At 48.1% G+C, this 18,709-nt stretch overlaps 1 protein-coding gene across 3 annotated transcripts in view; it reads right to left on the bottom strand.

Moving 5' to 3' along the window:
* The window catches only part of PAK5 (p21 (RAC1) activated kinase 5), a 211,099-nt gene that overhangs the window by 73,635 nt on the left and 118,755 nt on the right, over window positions 1-18,709 (bottom strand). Inside the window, exon 1 of one of the 3 annotated variants that reach the window (XM_071438239.1) lies at window positions 8,777-8,960. The exons of the other annotated variants lie outside the window; for them this stretch is intronic. The gene's annotated coding sequence lies outside the window, so the exon portion shown is untranslated. Of the gene's footprint in view, window positions 1-8,776; window positions 8,961-18,709 lie in introns of those variants that run through there. 3 annotated transcript variants of the gene reach the window in all.

Here is an 18,709-nt window from a genome sequence, read left to right as displayed (position 1 = left end):
ACTTGCCTGGCTTTGATGTGTTCATCACAAAGGCAGGCACTGCCTTTTAGAGCTGGTTCCAGCAAGGACAGGTGGGTGCATCATGGAATGACAGGGTGAGACTGTTAAAAGGTTCAGGAATACCATGATACTACAAAGCTAATCACACCTTCAAGTTATTTTATTCAAAGATTATTACATCCATTTCACCATGCTGTACAGGTACACGAGGACTACTTGAGTAATACTGAGAAAGGACAGGAAAAGTAAATATTAAAGGGCAAATTCTAGCAGCTCAAATTTACAGAGTGAAACACATGCCTCATACAATAAAGGGAACTTGTCAGGAGAATGGAGTATTATCCAATATCTGTCTTGATTGACAGCCTGACAGTCTTTCACCCATTAAAAAAAAGTCTTTAAAAAGCATTGGTTAGCAATTATCACCAATTTTCCTATTAAGGAAATTTTCCATGGAAAAATAATTGCAGTTTAATTTCTAGCTAAATCAGGACAGTTGACTATTTTTCTTCCTCACACAGAATTGGAAATTGCAGGAAAACAGCAAGATGCTCTCAGATCAATACCAGAGCAAAGGAAACAGGAGAGGAATAAAAATGGCAAAAGCTATGGAACAAAACCACACAAAACCCCTTTAATCCTCAGCTGAAGATCTCTTAAGAAGCAGCATCAGGTTGCTGTACAAAAATTAAATGCAGTAACAACATACTGTAGACCAAGTCCTACCAGATGCTGAGGAAAAAGTCAAAATGCTTCTACAAACAGAAGTTTATAATAAATGTGAGCCACAGAGGTACCAGGCTTTTCCCATTATACACAAAACGCCAGGGATCCATTGCACTGATGAGGTCCCGAGAAGAAAAAAGCCCTGGCTTTGAGTTCATGAGAAGAAAAGGCATCAGGGTGACTTAACTGGACCTCCCAGTACCTGATGGGAGCCTATAAAAAAGATGAAAAGAGACTATTTACAAGGGCATGGAGTGAGAGGACAAGGGGAATGGCTTCAAACTGCGTAGGTTTAGATTAACTGCTAGGAAGAAATTCTTCCCTGTGAGGGTGGTGAGGAGAAGTTATGGATGCCCCATCCCTGGAGGGTTAAAGGCCAGGCTGGATGGGGCTCGGAGCAAGCTGGGATAGTGGAAGGTGCTCCTGCCCACAGCAGGGGAGCTGGAACAAGATGATCTTTAAGCTCCTTTCCAATCCAGGTCATTCTATGATTCATTACAGCAAACATTTCTCTTGGAAGGAAGCAGCCCTGCTGATGGGCAACACATTCCAGACTCCTGTCCCCAAACAGAAGAAAAAATAGCCATTTATTGTTAGCCTGTGAAGAGACTGTAAGTCACTTTTCAGCTAGCAATTCTCTGAACCACTGTTTAAATTATTTACCTCATGCCTTGTACTTCTTAAGTACTTGAAAAAGCCCTCCGTAGTCTCCCTGTGAATCTGACAGTGCTAAGAGTTGGTCCTCAAAGAGACTGGGTACAGAAAGCACTGAGGAGGGATGGATTTTCAGTAGTTTCTGTGCTGCATCTCTAATAACAGAAAATGAGAGACATGCCTGAGTCCCTGATAAAAGCCCTGCCTCAGTAAAGCACTTTCCCTGCTCTCCAGACCCAAGCCTCAGCTCTCATCTCCATCCAAGTGAAGGCTCCTCCTGCCTTGCCCCTCGGAATAAATCCTCCGTGGCACTCAGGCACATGGTTTTGCACGTGTTTCCCCAGGCAGTCTTTAGGGTATGGCTTACACCATCTGCTTTAAACTGAGCCCTGTCATCAATAGTTGGTTTTGGCAGGGGAGCTACTGGCAATAGCCCCTCTCCTTCGCTGCCAGCCCTCCCTGACTGCGGCAGGACAGCCCTGTCTCCATCCAGCCACGCGACTGTAAGAACAGACATCCTCACACGGCATCGTTACCAGTTGTTTGTGTCCCTACTTCCCATCCTTCATTTACTGCCCTAAAAACGTCACAACAGAGAGCAGAACTTAAAAGGCAATCACCACCTGCAACTTCTGTAGCAGCACTGAAGTATTTTGGCAGTCAGGCCTTTCCCCAGACACGCTGACAGGGCCCACATCCCTGGTGCTGGGAAGATGCAACGCAGCCCCCCACTTTTGGCTGTTTCGTTTCGAGCTCCTGCACAAAAACGGGAGCACCTTTTTATCTCCTGGGTTTCCTCAGCAGCCAGTGGCTTTGATTACAGTCCCTGCCTGGGCACTGGAGCACTTTGATAACATAACACCACAAACCCTGGCAATGCTGCTGCCAAACCCTGTGCACACCCTGTGACACGGACAGTGCCCCCCAGCCAGCCACCCCACTAACAGCACCATGCTCCACAAACTGCTTCTTTAGCACGCTGCTCTCAGCTGCAGCTCAGACATGGAATTCTCTGCCCTTTGATTATTTTTTCCCTGTAACACAAAGCTTAAATAGGAAGAAGTTCTGCTCTTTGGGAAGGAGGAGTTCAGCGTGTGCAACAGAGACAAATTCATGTACCATTATTCTTTCCTGCATGCTTCAAAATCTGGGATAGAGGCACAGCTCAGGGCACATTTACTTTGTTCTCATCTCACTCTCAGGGAAACCTTCCTACTTCTTCAGCCTAGAAAATCACCCTTTGCTGTAAAACACAAAACCAAATACCCTCCAAATCCAAGTGAGCAAGGCTACAAATCTGTTGCCTTTGGGCTCTTTACACGCAAGTGAGAGAAGTTTAATACATGCAAACCCAGCTTTCTGTGGCCTTGGCAGGATTTGGCTGAAAAAGGAAACAATTTAAACATTCTGCCAGTTTACCTGCATTTCATGAAGTGTCCTGTAACAACCCTTTTGAACTATACCTCATTTCTACGTCCTTCAGTTGTATCTTAAGAGCTCTTCTGTGAGTAGTGTGCAAAAAACGCATCAAAAATCTTTTAAGTTTATTTATTTACATGGCCCGAACAAACAATATGGCATTAAGAATTGTTTTTACAATTCTGTAAAGTACTGAAAGCCTCCTGGGATGGATCAAGCTTCTCCAGCTCGGAACTGGAGAGTTCTGCACCTTTGGAAAAATATAAAACTAAACACCTAAGGTGCTTTTCAGAAGCAATTATCATAATCCCTGCTGTTACCCCGAGGGAAGCAGTGGCACGCAGAGGTTAAATAACTTCTTGGAGGTGGCTCAGTGAGCAGCAGAGCCAGGATTAGAGCCACGGTGCCTCCTGACTCCCAGCTCCAGGCTCAGCCCAGCACCTTAAATAGCTGCAGTGCAAGCCACCAGCTCAGCCCTCCGAGCATGCCTCTAGCCTGGGGAACCGGGAAGCTGGAGTTTAACTCCATCATACAAAACTTCCTATGCACAATCACCAGAAAGAAGCCTTAAATTTTAACAGCTCTAACCTGCTCAGCCTCTGTGAAAAACTGCTGGGTGGATGTTACTGCCACCAGTTTGGGACGAGTGAATTATTCACACGCAGCAGAGCGTGTCAGAATAAAAGGTTTATAGGGGCTATCACCAGGATCATTCCTGTGGCATTTATTCATTCCAGTTTCTGTTTGCTGGCATTTCTTTTGTCCTCCTCTTTGTCACCAGGATTCTCTCCACCATTCCCTTTGTGGGGTACCTTAACTTTAAAAAAAAAACCATTTCTGCTTAGAGAGCGGTTTAGTGACACGGCACATGTTTGTTTACACTGTTAGTTTTGTGTACTTCTACAGGGATAGCTGACACATGTAGTTTTCCCCCATCAGAGGTGACTGTGTATGTCTATTTCCACTATTCCCTTGCCTACAGCTGCAGTACCTCTTTTATTTCTTTAGCTGCCTCCAGCAGGGAACAATAAATCTAAAACACAGTCAAAAAAAGGACAGTCAGAAAATGGAAAAAATACCTCGTGCTATTTTTGGCATCTAAGTTCTTTGGCCTAACCTATTTTTGGCAGAGCATCTTTGTTCAGCAGAATCAGAACTCCAGCCCTGTGACACCGGGGCAGCATGTCCCGCTGCAGGCAGAGCCCTTTGCTGGCAGCAGCCTCCAGCAGCAGAGCAAAGCCAGGAGAGCCCAGAAGGAAAATGATGGGAGACAGGACTTCACTTCCACTCTCCATCACTTTGTGCCTCTGAGCAAGCCACGCCGCCCCTGCCTGGCCTTGCTCACGCCATATGCACAAACGGGATGGGTGCACCCTGTGCCCTGAGCTCCACAGGGGGAAATCGAGGCTTCCTCCAGCCCTCACAGCCTCCAGCCCTTCCAGGACCCCAGCTTTGGTGGTTCATGACGTGTAAATATTAACTGGTATCTACAGCTCATGTTTAAATAAAAGCTTTGCTTAGGAGATAAAGAAGGTTGCAAATGGCAAACGGCAGCCCTGAAGAGCTAAACTTGATTCATGCATTTCTGCTTTGCTGGTTTGATTTCAAAAGATATTCCAGCTCTGTATCTGAAACAGTTATTAGCTTTGCACTTCCACCAGATGCACCTTCCAAAAGTGGCAGCATTCTCACACGGCACAGAAAAGAAAAAGTTGGAAAAGATGCAAAATAGCTGACTTGGTACGTTGTGGCTGGCTCTGCGTGACGCAATGGGAGCACACACTTCTCACATCACTGCACTCGCAGGCAGCACTCAGAAAGGGATATCTTTGAACCCTCTAAGGCACAAAACTTGGTTTAAAGCTGGAATTTCATGCCAGGGCTTTCAACAGGCACAGCTGAAACACGAGAGAACCAAATAGTGTGGCTGGTCTTCAACCAGAAGCCTTGGCCACAGTCCTGCCCCCTGAGTTGTTTTCTCTCCAGGAAAAAAACCAAAACAAGCAAAATTTAACATGTAATTGCAGAGAAAATACTTTGTTTTCTTTGTCACAGGGACAGACCCCCAAATGCAACATTGAGTCCTCCTGGGCTCAGTGTCAGGCAGGCTGAAGCACCCGCACCAACAGCCAAGTCCCCAATGAATCTCTGTGGCCTAATGGATTAAAGGCTTAATTAGAGTTACCTGAACATTAAACACCACTAAAGTGCTCTGAAATTTGCTCTGAAGGGAGCTGGGGGGAGTTGCCTTTTGAAGGGGCAGAACTAACTGGGGTTTTGTTCACAGCTGTTAATGGTTTTGAATCATTCCCCTTTTCAGCTTGTTCCCTGATAATAAAGTGAATGCAGCTGTGCATCAGGGAGTGCTCTGGCACACCTCACCACTAATCACAGCTGAACCTAACTGGGGGAAATTGTCATAAATATATCAAGCTTTAGATCTAGAAGGAAGGAAGGTACACTATGAAGCTCCTACTGAGCAACACATAAACCTCTATCAGACACTGGGTAAGCGACAAGGGAAGATGCCATCAAAACCAAGGCTCTGTTGGTCATGCCATCCATTTTTTAAGCCAACAGTTGTTTAAAACACATTTCTGGCTTCAAATTGCTACTGAGAGTAGCAAGACAAGTATGTTCAAAAGATCAGAATTAATGGTAAAAATAAAGAGTATAACTGAAGGATGGTAGAAAGTGTGGGCCCTACAAGTGTGAGGCTATCAACCACCTGAAATCTCCATGATCATTTGTCTAGTTTCACCTGGCTGCAATCACACACCATTCCATCCTGACAACAGAGGTTTTGCTCAGCTTTCACCAAAACCTGGGGAAACCTGGCCAAACCCTGCAGCAGATCCAAGAAACAATCTGCTCTGACTTCTGCACGGAGCAAAGCATAGATAGTCCCAAAAACGCCTCCAGGACAGTCAAACAGCACCATGAGTCAGCAATGCTAATGCCAGGAGTAGGATATCCCAAGGAGGTATTTAAAAGAGAGGCTTTGTTTGAGATTTATGGTTCTGAACCTCCTCAGCTGTTGTACCCACACACCCCTGCTGGCAGTTTCGGCACATGCCACACTTGTGTTTGGAGTTTTGCAGAGTAAACCGGTAAAACCAGAGCCAGTTGATGTTTTTGAACAAGTAGATGCCAAACACTTCAGATTCCTAACTGGAGCAGCTTCAAAGCAGGAAAAGGATTTCGGTGTCAGATGTGAGGGTGATCAGAGAGCAGAAGCAGAGATGCAGGTGCTCTTCTGCTCTGTCTTTCCAGTTCTTTTTTCCATACATCCCTGAAGCAGCTGACACCTGTACCCCTGACAGATCTGTGCCAGCATCACCTCCTGGGCGCCTGCAACACGAGCTGGAGCTCTCCTAGAACTCAGCTTTAAACCCAAACTGCATGCTCCAGCTGATGTCAATGAGAACAGCTTGTCTCCCCTATTTCAGTAGCAAATCTGGGGTCAGAAGTGACACTGATGAGGTAAAGCCAAACTAAGAGTTGTGATTACCTACCGTGAGACGTTTGCTCTCAGCTGACTGACAGCAGGAGTTGACACTGGGGAGCAAATTTCTTACATTGCATTGTACTTCCCAAATATTAGTTTCCAGAGTAAGAGTTGCCAAAATCTGTCACATTGGTAAATAGTAATGGGGAAGTAAAATGTTTTGCAGGAACTTTGCTTGTTACATGCTTCCATTTTAGAATCAGCCATTGGGATGCTGAGAACTCACTGAAAATCAAACACTGATTTACTGTGACTATTCATGATGGATGAAGATGTCCAGGAAAAAAACCCAAACAAGCAGAAAAGCCACTGGGAAGCAAACAGAGGTGCCAAAGTAATGAGGGAATCAAAGGAGCAATGGGATTTACTAGGTCTGGCTCCACAGCGGGTTGCCAAGGGGATTTGCTGATGACTCCTAACAGGGCTCTCCACAACAGACCTGCCAGAGTTTCTCTGTGGCACTGCTTCCCAGTGTGGAATGGCTCCTGAGCTGCCCAGTGGAGCCTAGTCCAGCAGTCCCTCCAGCTGAGGACACGCACACACACACACACCGTGACTGGTGAGCTTCCTCAGAGTGTGGCTAAAACAGAGGTGAGCAACAGCACCCCGAGCTCCTACACAACAGGGATGTGGGACTATGGCAGGCTGGACTCAAATCACCTGTTGAAAATTCATCTCAGCTAGGAATCATGGTCTCACTGGGATACAAACCATTTGGAAAGACGGTTGAAGCAGAAGAAGGGAAAAAGTTTAACTTCAGCACTCTCAACAGGAGAGTGAGTCTTTCCCTTGATTAAAACAATACTTTTACTCAATTTATCTCAAATTAATACATTTAATAGCATAAATACACAATTCCACGTTGAGCAAAGACCTTTCATCAACATAAAATGACCTACAGCCAAAAAAAAGTGACTAAGCCACAGAAACAGGCAATAAGGCGAACCACAAGGCGTAACTCCCAAAGCTTTAGCTGGCAGAGCCAGCTCTGAAACCAGTGCCCTGCCCCACGCAGCCAGGTCCCTCTCTCCCACCTGAAAGCCAGGACAGCAGCTGCTCACCACGGGCAGGGCAATCCACACATTCGTAACCCACACGTAGCAGAAACAGCAGCGTACGGGCAGGAAAAAAAGAGCAACGCAAAGGGCCATTTTGTGAAGCTCAAAGTGAACCAGAGGAGCTCCTCCAGCTTCCCGCGCAGCTCCTGGGGGGGACAGAGAGCCCCAGGAGCAGCACTACATGCGCTTGCCACCTCCGAAACACCCTGCTCAGGCACAGCCAGAGCCACCCCAACACCTCGGCATGCCAAGAGCTCTGTCCCCAGCAGCAGCAGCAGCAGCAGCAGCGATGCTCGATGCTGGCAGCCCGCAGTGCCGGCTGTGACAGCGGGCAGGGCAGCACGGCCGGCTCCCTGCTGCAGCCCGAGCAGCGCAATGCAAGTTTCACCGCACAATAAAGGCAATACATGCGGAGCAATGATTCCTTAAGGGCTGTCTGGGCAGCAGCGACCACTGAGATCTAGCTCAACGCAGATACCAACTCATTTCCTTCATTTCACAAATGCTAAAGCACATTAAAAATTCTAAAATGAATGGGAAAGGCTACTAGCAGAGGAGTGTCACTGCTGGCCCCTCTCAAGTTCTTGGGAATTGTATCCTTACTGGCAATGACAGCCCATTAGATCGAACACTGAATAAATTGGGGGGAAAAAAATTTCCATTGTTTCTTTATGTTCGCAGAGGGCTGGTACGTAACAAAGAGGAAGAAAGGCAGCCTGCGTGCTGCTGGCGGGTTGGTAAAAAATTCTCAAGGTCTGATCGATACCATGAAAAAACCACCTCTCCTGGCCTGAGGCTGGAGTGTTATTCGAGCACGGCAGTCACCATGCAGCTCATTTTCTTTAGCTGCGATGATCCGAGGCTCATGAACACTGAAAGAAGAGCAGAGTCGATCGCAGGCATTTCTAATCCTTTACACGAAGGGAGGAAAAAAAAAAAAAAAAGGAATAGAGGTATAGAGGCGCATGCAGGAGCATTTCCAGGAGCGGCTGTATGGCTCTCTGGGCACCTGCTCCCTGGGGGAAACCCAAAAGCACATCATATTCGCGGAAAGTTGGGAGCAACTTCTGGGGGGGAAAATGACAAAAAGCAAAATGGCTTAAAAAGAAAAGAAAAGCCATTGTTGTAGGAAACCCCGGCAAGCTATCAAAAGCAACACCAGCTACGGCGATCCCTGTGAGAGGAGCCCGGGATGCCCTGGCACGCCCGCGGCTGTGCCGCTCCGCACAGGTGCGGCCGGGATGCCCGGGCCGTGCCTTTGTCTGCGGGCACCGGCGCCGCCAGGAGCGCACAGCGCCGGGCTCCAGGCTCCGGGCGGCCCCGCCGGCTCCCGCGTTCCCCGGGCAGGGGCAGCCGCCGCCCGCGCCCCGGGCAGGTCCCCGGCCCCGGCCCCGCCGCCCTCCCTCCCTACCTCGGCCGCCGCCGTCACGCCGCCCCCAGCGCCATGTTCCGGCTACATCCGGGCCGCGGCTCCGCTCGCTCCGCACGGCGCGGCCGCAGGTGCCGCCGCCCGCCCCCGTGCCAGCCCAGCCGAGCCGAGCCCAGCCGAGGCGAGCCGAGCCGAGCCGGGCGGGCGCAGCGCCGCCCCCGCAGCGGGCCCGCAGCCCCGCCCCGCCCGCGCTGCCGCCCGGAGCGCCGGGGCCGCGCCGCAACTGCTGGCGGCAGCTGCGCACCTGCCCGCACCGGCCCGCACCGGCCCGGGGCTTTGTCCGGCCGCCACAACGGGCGCACACCGCGTCCGCACCGGCCCCGGCACCCCTGCACGCCCGCACAGCCCTGCGCGCACCGAGCTGTGCGTGCACCGTGCACTCGTACATCACCCATCCATCCCTGCATCGCCCCGTGCACCTGCGCGCCCAAGCGCCCGCTCCTGCACCAGCCGAGGCACCTGCCCCCCAAACAGCCGTGCCTGCCCCCGCCAATGCACCCCTCCACCCATGTGGGCACCAGCTTGTGCGCCCACCCGTGCATGCATGCACCCGTGTATCACCCACCTATTCCTGCATCAACCCATGCGCCTGGGCACCCACACACCCATTCCTGCACCCGGTCATGCACCAACCATCCATGCATGCACCCACCCACCTGTGCACTCATCCACACCCAATTCATGTACCCCTTCACCAACACATGCACCTGCCCATGTACCAAGCCACACTCCTACCCACATCCATTCATCTGCACCCCAATTCTGCAGCCATCCACCCACATGCCCCTACATCCACCCACCCACTCACCGCATTTTGCACTTGGTCCTCAGTTATTACATTTTTTTAATATAAAAACAACCGTGCCAGCGTGTTTTGTTACCTGTAAGCTCTCCCCAGACAATGGTCAGGTGCTAAGGGACAAATCCGGTTAAGGCAAGTGATGGAAGGAAGCAATCAGAGGATGACAACAGACAAACCCCATCTAGCCCATCTAATTTTGGTGTATTACTGCTGGCAATTTGTGGCTGCCTCTGAAAGCTGCTCTAAGCCTACATTTTTATGAAATGTTCCATAAGAAAAATTAAGATTGCCTTTAATAAAGGTATGTATCCATCCTTCCACATGCTAAATTGGTAGGAAGATGATGGTTTGTGCTCATTGATGACCACAAACCGTCCCTGTCAGGAAACATGGAACACAAACAGCAAAGTGCTTTTCAGAGGCACCTGCAGCAGAGGCTTCCTGGGAAGAAAAGACCCAAGGCCGACCTGATTGATACAGCCCTGCATGGGAGAGGAGTGATTTCATAGCTAATGATGTTGAATTGCACATCATTTCTGGTTTCTTTGATGCCTGTTTGCATTAACATGCGCTCTGTGTGGCAGGAGCAGAGAGGACTCGACAGGGACAGCTTGAAGACAAAGGTGCATTGGAGCTGTGTGGGGTGGGTGTGCTGGGCCAGGCAGAGGGACCTGCAGAGGCTGAGCCTCTCACAGCACTAAGGCACCCGAGGTCCAAATAGGTTTCTGCACATATGAAAAACCCTATAACAACAACCACAAATCCATCAGAAATGTGCTTTTCCATTACCCATTACATCAGTGTTTGCTTCTACTGCTTTTATGTTCTGCTCCATCGCTGCTCTGCATAATGCTGTGGACAAAAGGAGCTCCCTTGGTTCTCCACAGCACATGGTGTCTGTTTGCTGGGATGGCCACGCTCCTGCTCCAGCCTCTGCCCTACCCACAGCACTGCTGGGCCACTCTGCTTTCTGGGAGGGGCCTGGGGCACAGACCAGCACAAACAGCCCAAAATATAGCATAAAGTTGTTCAAAACCCTGGGCCATAATTTTCACCTCCTAGATGTGGAATTCAGAGACAGGCTGGCTGGGGTCACCCTGAGTGGGTACCATTGTTGGAAGTCACCCTGCTGCTCCTGGTTTCCATTTCTTTGCGGTGGGTTTTGCAGCCAGAAGCATCATTTGGAATCAGCAGCTATCAAAGAACATTTAGGCTCTGGTAAAAGCCCCAAACAGCCCAACCTCTCCCCAGAAAATCCCAAACCAGGCTAAAACGTTAAGGGAAAACTCCCAGCAACTTGGTTTTAAACCTCACCCCAAAGCTGAAGCCTTCCCCTGGTGCATCAGACCAGCAGTAAGGTGGGACAAGGCGGCGAGGGTTTCCCTGCTCTGAGTCAGCACGAGTGGTGTGTGTCTGTAATGCAAGGTGCTGCATGTCACATCTTGGCACGGTACATACAGCTTCTGGCAGGCAACAAACAGAAACCAAGCCTTGGCTGTTTTGTCTTTAGTCTCAAGCGTGACTTGGAGGAAACTCTCTCAGGGAATTGGCAAAATGGGCTGATGGCTGCCAAACTGCAGCACCAGGAGAGAGGCACTGCACCACTCCAGGAGTGATGAGGCGGGGAGGGAGGGAGCAGAAATCCCTCCATAGCCCAGAGGTGCTGGGAGAACGCCTGGCACGGAGGCTCAGGAACAGGAACCTGCTGAGACTCACACAGAAGGGAGGCAGCATACCCTCCTCGTATTCCCAGAGAGCCCTGGACTCTGTCTTCATGGCTGAAGCCAACAAGAAACCAGGTCTCTAACTTGGACATTAGTTTCTCCACTGAAGTCAGCTGAATTACCTAAAGGATGAATTTGACTATCTAATGCCTTCAATCAGAAAAACAGATATACCCCAAAGCTTTTCAAAAAAGGTTCATTTTGCTTTTACCTTACACACAAGGGTATGAATCAGAAATATGGCTCCTCGAGTCATTGCAACTGCCCTGAGCTAGAGTTGATACAAATTAAAGGCAGATAAAAATACAAAATGTCCCTTTTCCAGAAAAATCAGAGCATAGGATTTTTTTTTGTATTTATCATTATACATTTAAAATTTGATAATTTTAATTTAAAACCTGAACCAGTGGCACTAAACATTATGGCCTAAATTTCATTGTAATACTAAAGAAATAGCAGTTAACCTCTACAAGTTTTAGATTAAGTCAAGTCACTGCAGTGGCTGAAGTATTTGCTGAACCAATTGGATCCAGGGGATTCTTGAGACTCTAAGCCCATTTCCTACAGACCCATTTCTCTCAGGATGCACAAAAACACATTCTTCCTTTCAGTTTGCTCCAGTTTGAGAAAATCATTGGGGGTTGAAAACAAAGAGGGAACAGGAGATTGCACCTTCTCCCATATGAGTCTTTAGAAGGATTTGGTGATTAGAAACACTCCAGCCTGCTGTCAAAGAGGTAATATTTCCTGTGTTCAAAATGTCCATTTCAAATGCAGAATCAGTTTTGATACCTGTGTTTTTCCCCTTGCCCCATCCCTCCATCATATTTAAGGTTAGTATGTGATTTAAATTGAGCACAGTAACTAATGTATGTTACTTTTTCTGCAGTGCACCTTAACACAAACATTAAAATAAGCCATGGAGTGGAGACATCAGTCATCGGTTTGTCACATAAATGAAAATTGTTAAGTAACTTTAGACTTAATATGCAGATTCTTAAATAAATATGGTAATAGCATATCCTGATCACAAGTGAAAAAAAGAGTACCAGGCTCCGATGAGGAAGTATCAGTTGTTCCTTAGGAAAATAATTAAAAACTACAAATGAAGAACAAGATTAATTTAAATAATCAATTTTGTGTTTCCTGCTAGCTGATTTAAATCATGATGAAAATTGTTGATTAAAGCCCCTTATTTAAATCTGTGCCTCTTAATGAGAGTGCAAGCCTATGAACATAGGCCCATAATAGTAATAAAAGACTGTAGAGAAAAAATAACTTTCACAAGAATTCTTCCAGGGCTGGAAGAACATCATCCATCCTTTGCAAAAAGAAATGCATCTTACCCAGCCAAGCAATTCTTCACCCCTAAGCTCTTAACCCTGTGAAAAGATCAGGGATAGGGCAATAAGTCATAGGATTTTCACAGCCACATTATGTAAGTACAGCTGAACTGGTGCTCCTTCTCGCTAACCATTGGAGAGGAAGATGAAGTATTGCTGGAATAATTAAAAAGACAGGTTTGAATTCCCTAAGCAATGCAGACGAATGCCCTGTCCAGCTATTGGTGTTGGTGGCAGCAGCCTTTTGAGGTCTTGGGCTGTTGCAGAGGGAGGAAGGCTGAAGGATGCTGGGCAGAGTGGGCCTTTGCCAAGCCAGCACCATGTGCTCCTGTGCAGCCCCTGGCCTCTGTCCAAAATGCTTCTTTGAGGGCCACTCCTCTGGTAGCAGAACATTACTCATAACTACATGACTCATAACTCATACTCATAAGAACATGACTCATAACTACACTTCAAATCTCCTCTAAACTTAAGGTGCCTTTGCTTTCCCTGTCAGTCTAAATCCAAGCCCAACAGCCTTCATTATGAATTTATAGTGAATGGAGACAGCTGCATTTCACTGAGGGCTGTGTGAGTATCACCAGCCTGTACAGGTACTTTACATGTCCACCATGCACTGAAATGGGCTCTTCCCTGTGCTCCAATAATCCACATTGCTTTTTACTCCTCTTCAAGTGCTTTGGAGTGCATTGGTGCAGCCCCATGGCCTGTCTCCCTATCAGCAAGGGTGACAGTCCCCTCCATTTCCGTGCTGCTTGCTCCTCCCTCCTGCACTGCCCGCTCCTGGGCTCGAGTGGTGTCTCCCACAGAGATTTCTGCCCTTTTGGGAAGTGTACCACGGGATGAAAGCCTGAAGGCATGACCTTCACTGTAACTGAGATCAGTCACCAGAGGACAGACAAAGAGAACAGATAAATTTCATAAAGGGGGTTTTAAAGTGATTGTATATTTTTGAGCCATGATTTCTGGTATGCCTGGTATTGCTACTGCCAACATTAAAAGATACACAAAGATCTATAACTAGGGATATTTACACAGACTTATCCTCACACACCTGTGATTCCTCCCCTTCAATTCTCATTTCTGAGGGCAGCAATGGGCCCAACCCTGCAAGGCAGAGCACGAGATGTTCTGCATTGCATCTTCTGCAATGCTGGCTGCTCCAGCTCCAGAGACAGCTCTGGGACCATGCAGGAGCCTCAGTGCTGTGATGTGCCCTGAGCATGGTCCTGTCCTGCCTGAAAGGACAGCGGTGTGGGACTTTATCAGGCTCAGATCGCTGTCCCAGCTGCCAGAGCCCTGCTGTGCCCCAGCAGTGGGGGCTGAGCAGGGACTCCCTGGTTCAGGGACTTCTCAGCCTCTGCACTAAAGTTTGGGATCCATGAACAAAGGGATTTGCTCCTTTTCCTCCCCCCAGCATTTTGCAAAAGCACTATTACACCTTTGTGTCACACTGCCCTGCAAATCTGCTTCCAAAAGGCTGCCTTCTTTCTTCAAGTACTGAGCAAGATCTCTCAGAGCCTTTGACTTTGCAGCTGGCAAAGTTTACAACATGTTTACAATACCCTGCATAATTTGGCTATGAGATAATGTATAGTATAGTCCCTCAGTGGTGCACAGTGGGAAAAGAGCAAGTGGAAAAAAATAAGGTAACGCAAAGCCAAGAAAAACAGATGGTAGCGAGCTCTCCAAGGGGCAAGAATGAATAAATAACTGCAGAATTTTTTTGTCTGAGGAAAAATATATTGTCAAATCAATAACACAGTTTTTAGGAAATGCAGACTAGATCAAATGTGCATGTTTTCAGTATTAAACAATGGCACTTCATCAGGACTGATGGTCTGTGCTGCATGTGTTTGCCCACACGAAACAGAGAGAAGAAAAAACAGCATTGCTCCAAAAAGTTCTTGTTTGACCTCAAGGTTACATTTCATACTTTCTGGGAAGCTCTGCAATAGGTAACAGGCCAAAAGTTCAGGTGGAAATCAGAGTACCCCAGCACTTACTGTGCCCTTTAGCAGCATTGTATCTTTGATAATCTTAGTCAGACCTGCAATTCTGAGAGAAAAGAACCCCTTGACGATTTTGGGAACGTTCCTGTGCCGGCTGTTAGAGCCACAGGAAGCTATACTTATTTAATACATCTGTGCATGCTCCCAGAATGATTAACTGATACCTTTTATTCTTTTTGACCACATCAGGTGAAGCCAAAGGGGAAAAAAGAGACAACTAAAAATGGCCAAGTATACAAATACTCTAATTCTCCTCCAGCTAAAGATTTTTTTGCTTCTCTTAAGTCATCCAGAATAAGCTAAGCAACATATGGGATGCATGAAAGTTGCTCTCTGCAGATCTGTCAGTGTGTTTTAGCCACGCCATGCATCAATCCTGACTGCTCTGAGCACGGCGGCCCTGCTGCTGACCGGCCCTCAGCTCCTCAGCACGAGACAAACCAGCTCCTGCTGCTGCCATGGGCACAAAGGGCCACATCTCCCTCTGCTGCTCTCACTCTGGACACACCAGCTCCTGCTGCTGCCACGGGCACAAAGGGCCACATCTCTCTCTGCTGCTCTCACTCTGGACACACCAGCTCCTGCTGCTGCCATGGGCACAAAGGGCCACATCTCCCTCTGCTGCTCTCACTCTAGCCATGGTGCAAGTGGTGTCTTGGGAAGGCTGGCCTAGAACAGAGGTTGGATGGAGTTAAAAGATAAAGTAGGGATTTATTAAAAGGCCTCCATGGATCCACCTTGGGCAGCACAAGAGCCCAGCCAGGACTGCACCCCAGGTGAACCAGAATGGCCCCAAAATGCACGACCAGTCATGGGGTCTCTCCCTGTGATCAGTTCTGCTCCATTTGCATCTTGCAGTTCATTGTCCAATTCCAGCTCCAGCCCATGCAGTCCCGTCCTTCTTGTTTTACTCTCTCCAGCCCACGGTGTTTGTGCTCTTGGGCCTGAGATTTGGATCATTTGTCCTTGGTTCCCAGCTAGAGAAGGAATTGTTTTGTCTCCTTACTCTGTTAAGAGAGCTCACCATCTCCTAATATGAAGCTCAGAACTTCGCACCAAAACAGCCCAGAATCTTAAAATATAAGAACTAAAACTTAAGGCATCATAAGAATAATGGTTGCAGCATCTCCAGTGCTCCCTGGGCCACGGTGATGTGGTGGGTTGTGGAGCAGAAGGAATCCCAGGCTGGAAGGAGCTCTGACAGTGGGAAATGAGCTCTCAGCACTGTGCCTGTGAAGAGGCCTGGGTGCTCCATCTCCCAGGCTGGGTCCCTGGGCCACGCTGGGGACTCGCACACACCAAACCCTGCAGCCGTGGAGATCTCCTGGGGAAGCTCCCCAAGGAGTCAAATCTGGGGAGGGCAGCTGGAGCCCAAAGCAGAGAATGAGCAACCCCCAGGGCTGAGGTGCCAGTGCACCATCACACAGCAGCACTTTGAAAATATCGGCCTTTCCTCACAGCACGCGGGAGGTGGGGATAATCCATCTCCATTTCTGCTCCAGAAGATCCGGACTCACAGTGCTGCCTGATGGTGAAAACTAACTGCATGTCAATAAATCAGAGTGATGGGGTGTTTCTTGGAAGCCAGTAGCTGGCAGAAGCCATAGGAAGGGTCACCTCTTCATCTTACTGCTTTTTGGGAGGTGGTGAATGCTCCATTATCATGCCCATAACGCCATTGATAATATTTTCATTGAAGCTCCATTTTCTGTTCTGCCCATGCAAATACGAAGAGCAAAGTCACTGCTACTGCTGGGAGCAGAACCTGAGCTCCTTAAAACCACGCAATCCTAAGTTCTGGAAGCAATCACTTTTCCTATGTAAAGGGAATACTCCCTCTAAAAACCAGTGTCTTTCTGGGGAAGCAATAAACCCACAGATGAGCCTCCCAGCTGCTAAAAGCCCCTGCTCCCCCCCTGCAGGTGCCAAGCACTCCTCCCTGTACCAGCAGCCCCAAAAGAAAAGCGGGCCCCAGGGACGTGCAGGGAGCACCCCAGAATGTCCAGTGGCACAGCTGGGTCCATGTGCCTGTGGAAGCTGCTGCAAAGCTGGTCAGAGGTGGCTCCTTTTGAAACAGGACAGGTTCCAAAGGGACACAAGCTCTCAGAAGAGGCAATCACTGGGAATGCCTCCAGCTCCAGCCCCAAACTGCAAACTAAAGTACTTGCTTTTGTTAGAACATATGGCAAAACCCTGCATCCTACACGTGCTTTAATGCCAAGAGTGACTCTTAGTTTGGCATCCTGCATGGCAAAGAAGCCAGCAGGGGTTTTGTCCAAGAGAAAAGAGGGATGAAAGCAGGCATTTATCTCACTGCTATTTCAGCTTCTCTTCATTTCCTGGTCTGCATCACATCCCTGGGTCAGTCCAGCTCTGGCCATTCTTGGCTGTACTCAGCCCCCTCACCTGAGTGTTTCTGTTCCTGACCCTTATATTGCAGGCTACAAAGGACGGCATTTGAAGTACTTTGTAACCCAAGGAGTTTTCCTATTACAAACAATCCTTTGCAGCACATTCTAGGTAGGCTAATATTGTAACGTAATTCCAATCACCTGGTGGAATACTTGTCTATTTCTCCTTTATGAGTATCAGTACCCAGCCTATATTCTCTCTCTCATACTTAAGTCTCCAAAATTACACTGATCAAAGCAACCTGCATTTATAAACTGATGTGCTCTTGCATTCGAGAGATTTGCCAAGTGCTAAATATACGGTTTCCCACTATACTCAAATCAAATTCAAATTCCAGCTGCCTCTCAGCTAATATGCAGCAAAGGTTTAGCAGTACAAAGCCATGTTTGTAGACTCAGACATCAAAGATGATTAAATTAAACTGAAAGGGGAATCAGTACAAGCCTGAAATTAGTTTGCTGAAGATACCAGAGTTCATTTCCTCCCACTGACAGACGGAGCCACTTCGTGACCTTTAGTGATCAGAGCAAACAAGATCATGGCTTTGCCAAGTCTGCCCGCCTCCATCCCCAGCAGTGCCCTGACTGAAAAATCAGCTCCAGCCTCTGCTGGCCAGGGCAGGGGGCCTGCAGGATGCTCAAACCAGTGCAGCAGTTCAGACACTGCCCTCTCCCCCACAGGCTGACATCCATCTCCTCCCTCTCAACACATGCTCTCCAGCACTCCAGGGTGCACTGAGATTTGAAGAACAGCTCCTGGGTTTATCTTGGTGGTCTCTGATCAGAGCAAAGGACTCTTCATTCTTTGATTTGACCATGATGTTGAAACCAGGAAGGTGCCTGAAGCTGGCAGGGTGAATTGATGAGATGTTGAGAGCAGGCAGGAGTAGGAAGGCATCCCAGGGGTGGCAGGCAGTTACTTCCTTGGTTTTGCTTTGCTAATCTGGCTCTTTGGAAACAGCATAAAATTGCCAATGGAAAAAAAAATTCCTAACTTTGGCTATAGGAAGAGAGCTGAAGGGATTTCAAGCATATGGTAGCAATAAAAAGTTGTTCACCTTCTCTCTCCCACCCTGCCCCATTAGCTGTTATTCTTGGGCATTGTGTCTGAGCGCTCTGGATGCTGTGATTGTGCTGATGGCTCCATGGAAAACCCCCTGCTCAAAGCAAAAGCTTCTCTTGACTATCACATACACACAGGTTTGCCAAGACACCTCTTTCTCTCCCTGCAGCCCTTCTGCTGGTTCCATTCTGGGTCTCCTCTGAGCACACATGGGAAAATAGCACCAGGCTGTTTGATGTTCTTGCTTTGCTAATGTCAGTGACCTGATTTACAAACCAGACTCAGACCACTGCTCCTGTTTGGTGACTGGTACAAACTGGTGCTGGTCCTCAGAGACTTGCACACAGTCAATTTTCAACAACAGAAAGGATTTTCTCCCTGTAAGAGGCGAAGGCTAGCATAGCTCCTTGGCAACATTTAAATTGAAAGGATAAATTGTAGGAGCGGGTATTCCAGAGCAGTGGCACAGCCTCTTAACAAAAACCCCCTACTATCCAAATTCAATTAGACATAGCCCAGGAGGGAAAGAAAAAAGGCAGAAAAACTCTGCTGCTGGAGCT

Source organism: Agelaius tricolor, unplaced genomic scaffold, assembly GCF_023055355.1.
Source record: "Agelaius tricolor isolate 1412-34295 unplaced genomic scaffold, bAgeTri1.0.p SCAF_1, whole genome shotgun sequence".
Taxonomy (NCBI): Eukaryota; Metazoa; Chordata; class Aves; order Passeriformes; family Icteridae; genus Agelaius; species Agelaius tricolor.
This window is presented reverse-complemented; position numbering and strand designations above follow the sequence as displayed.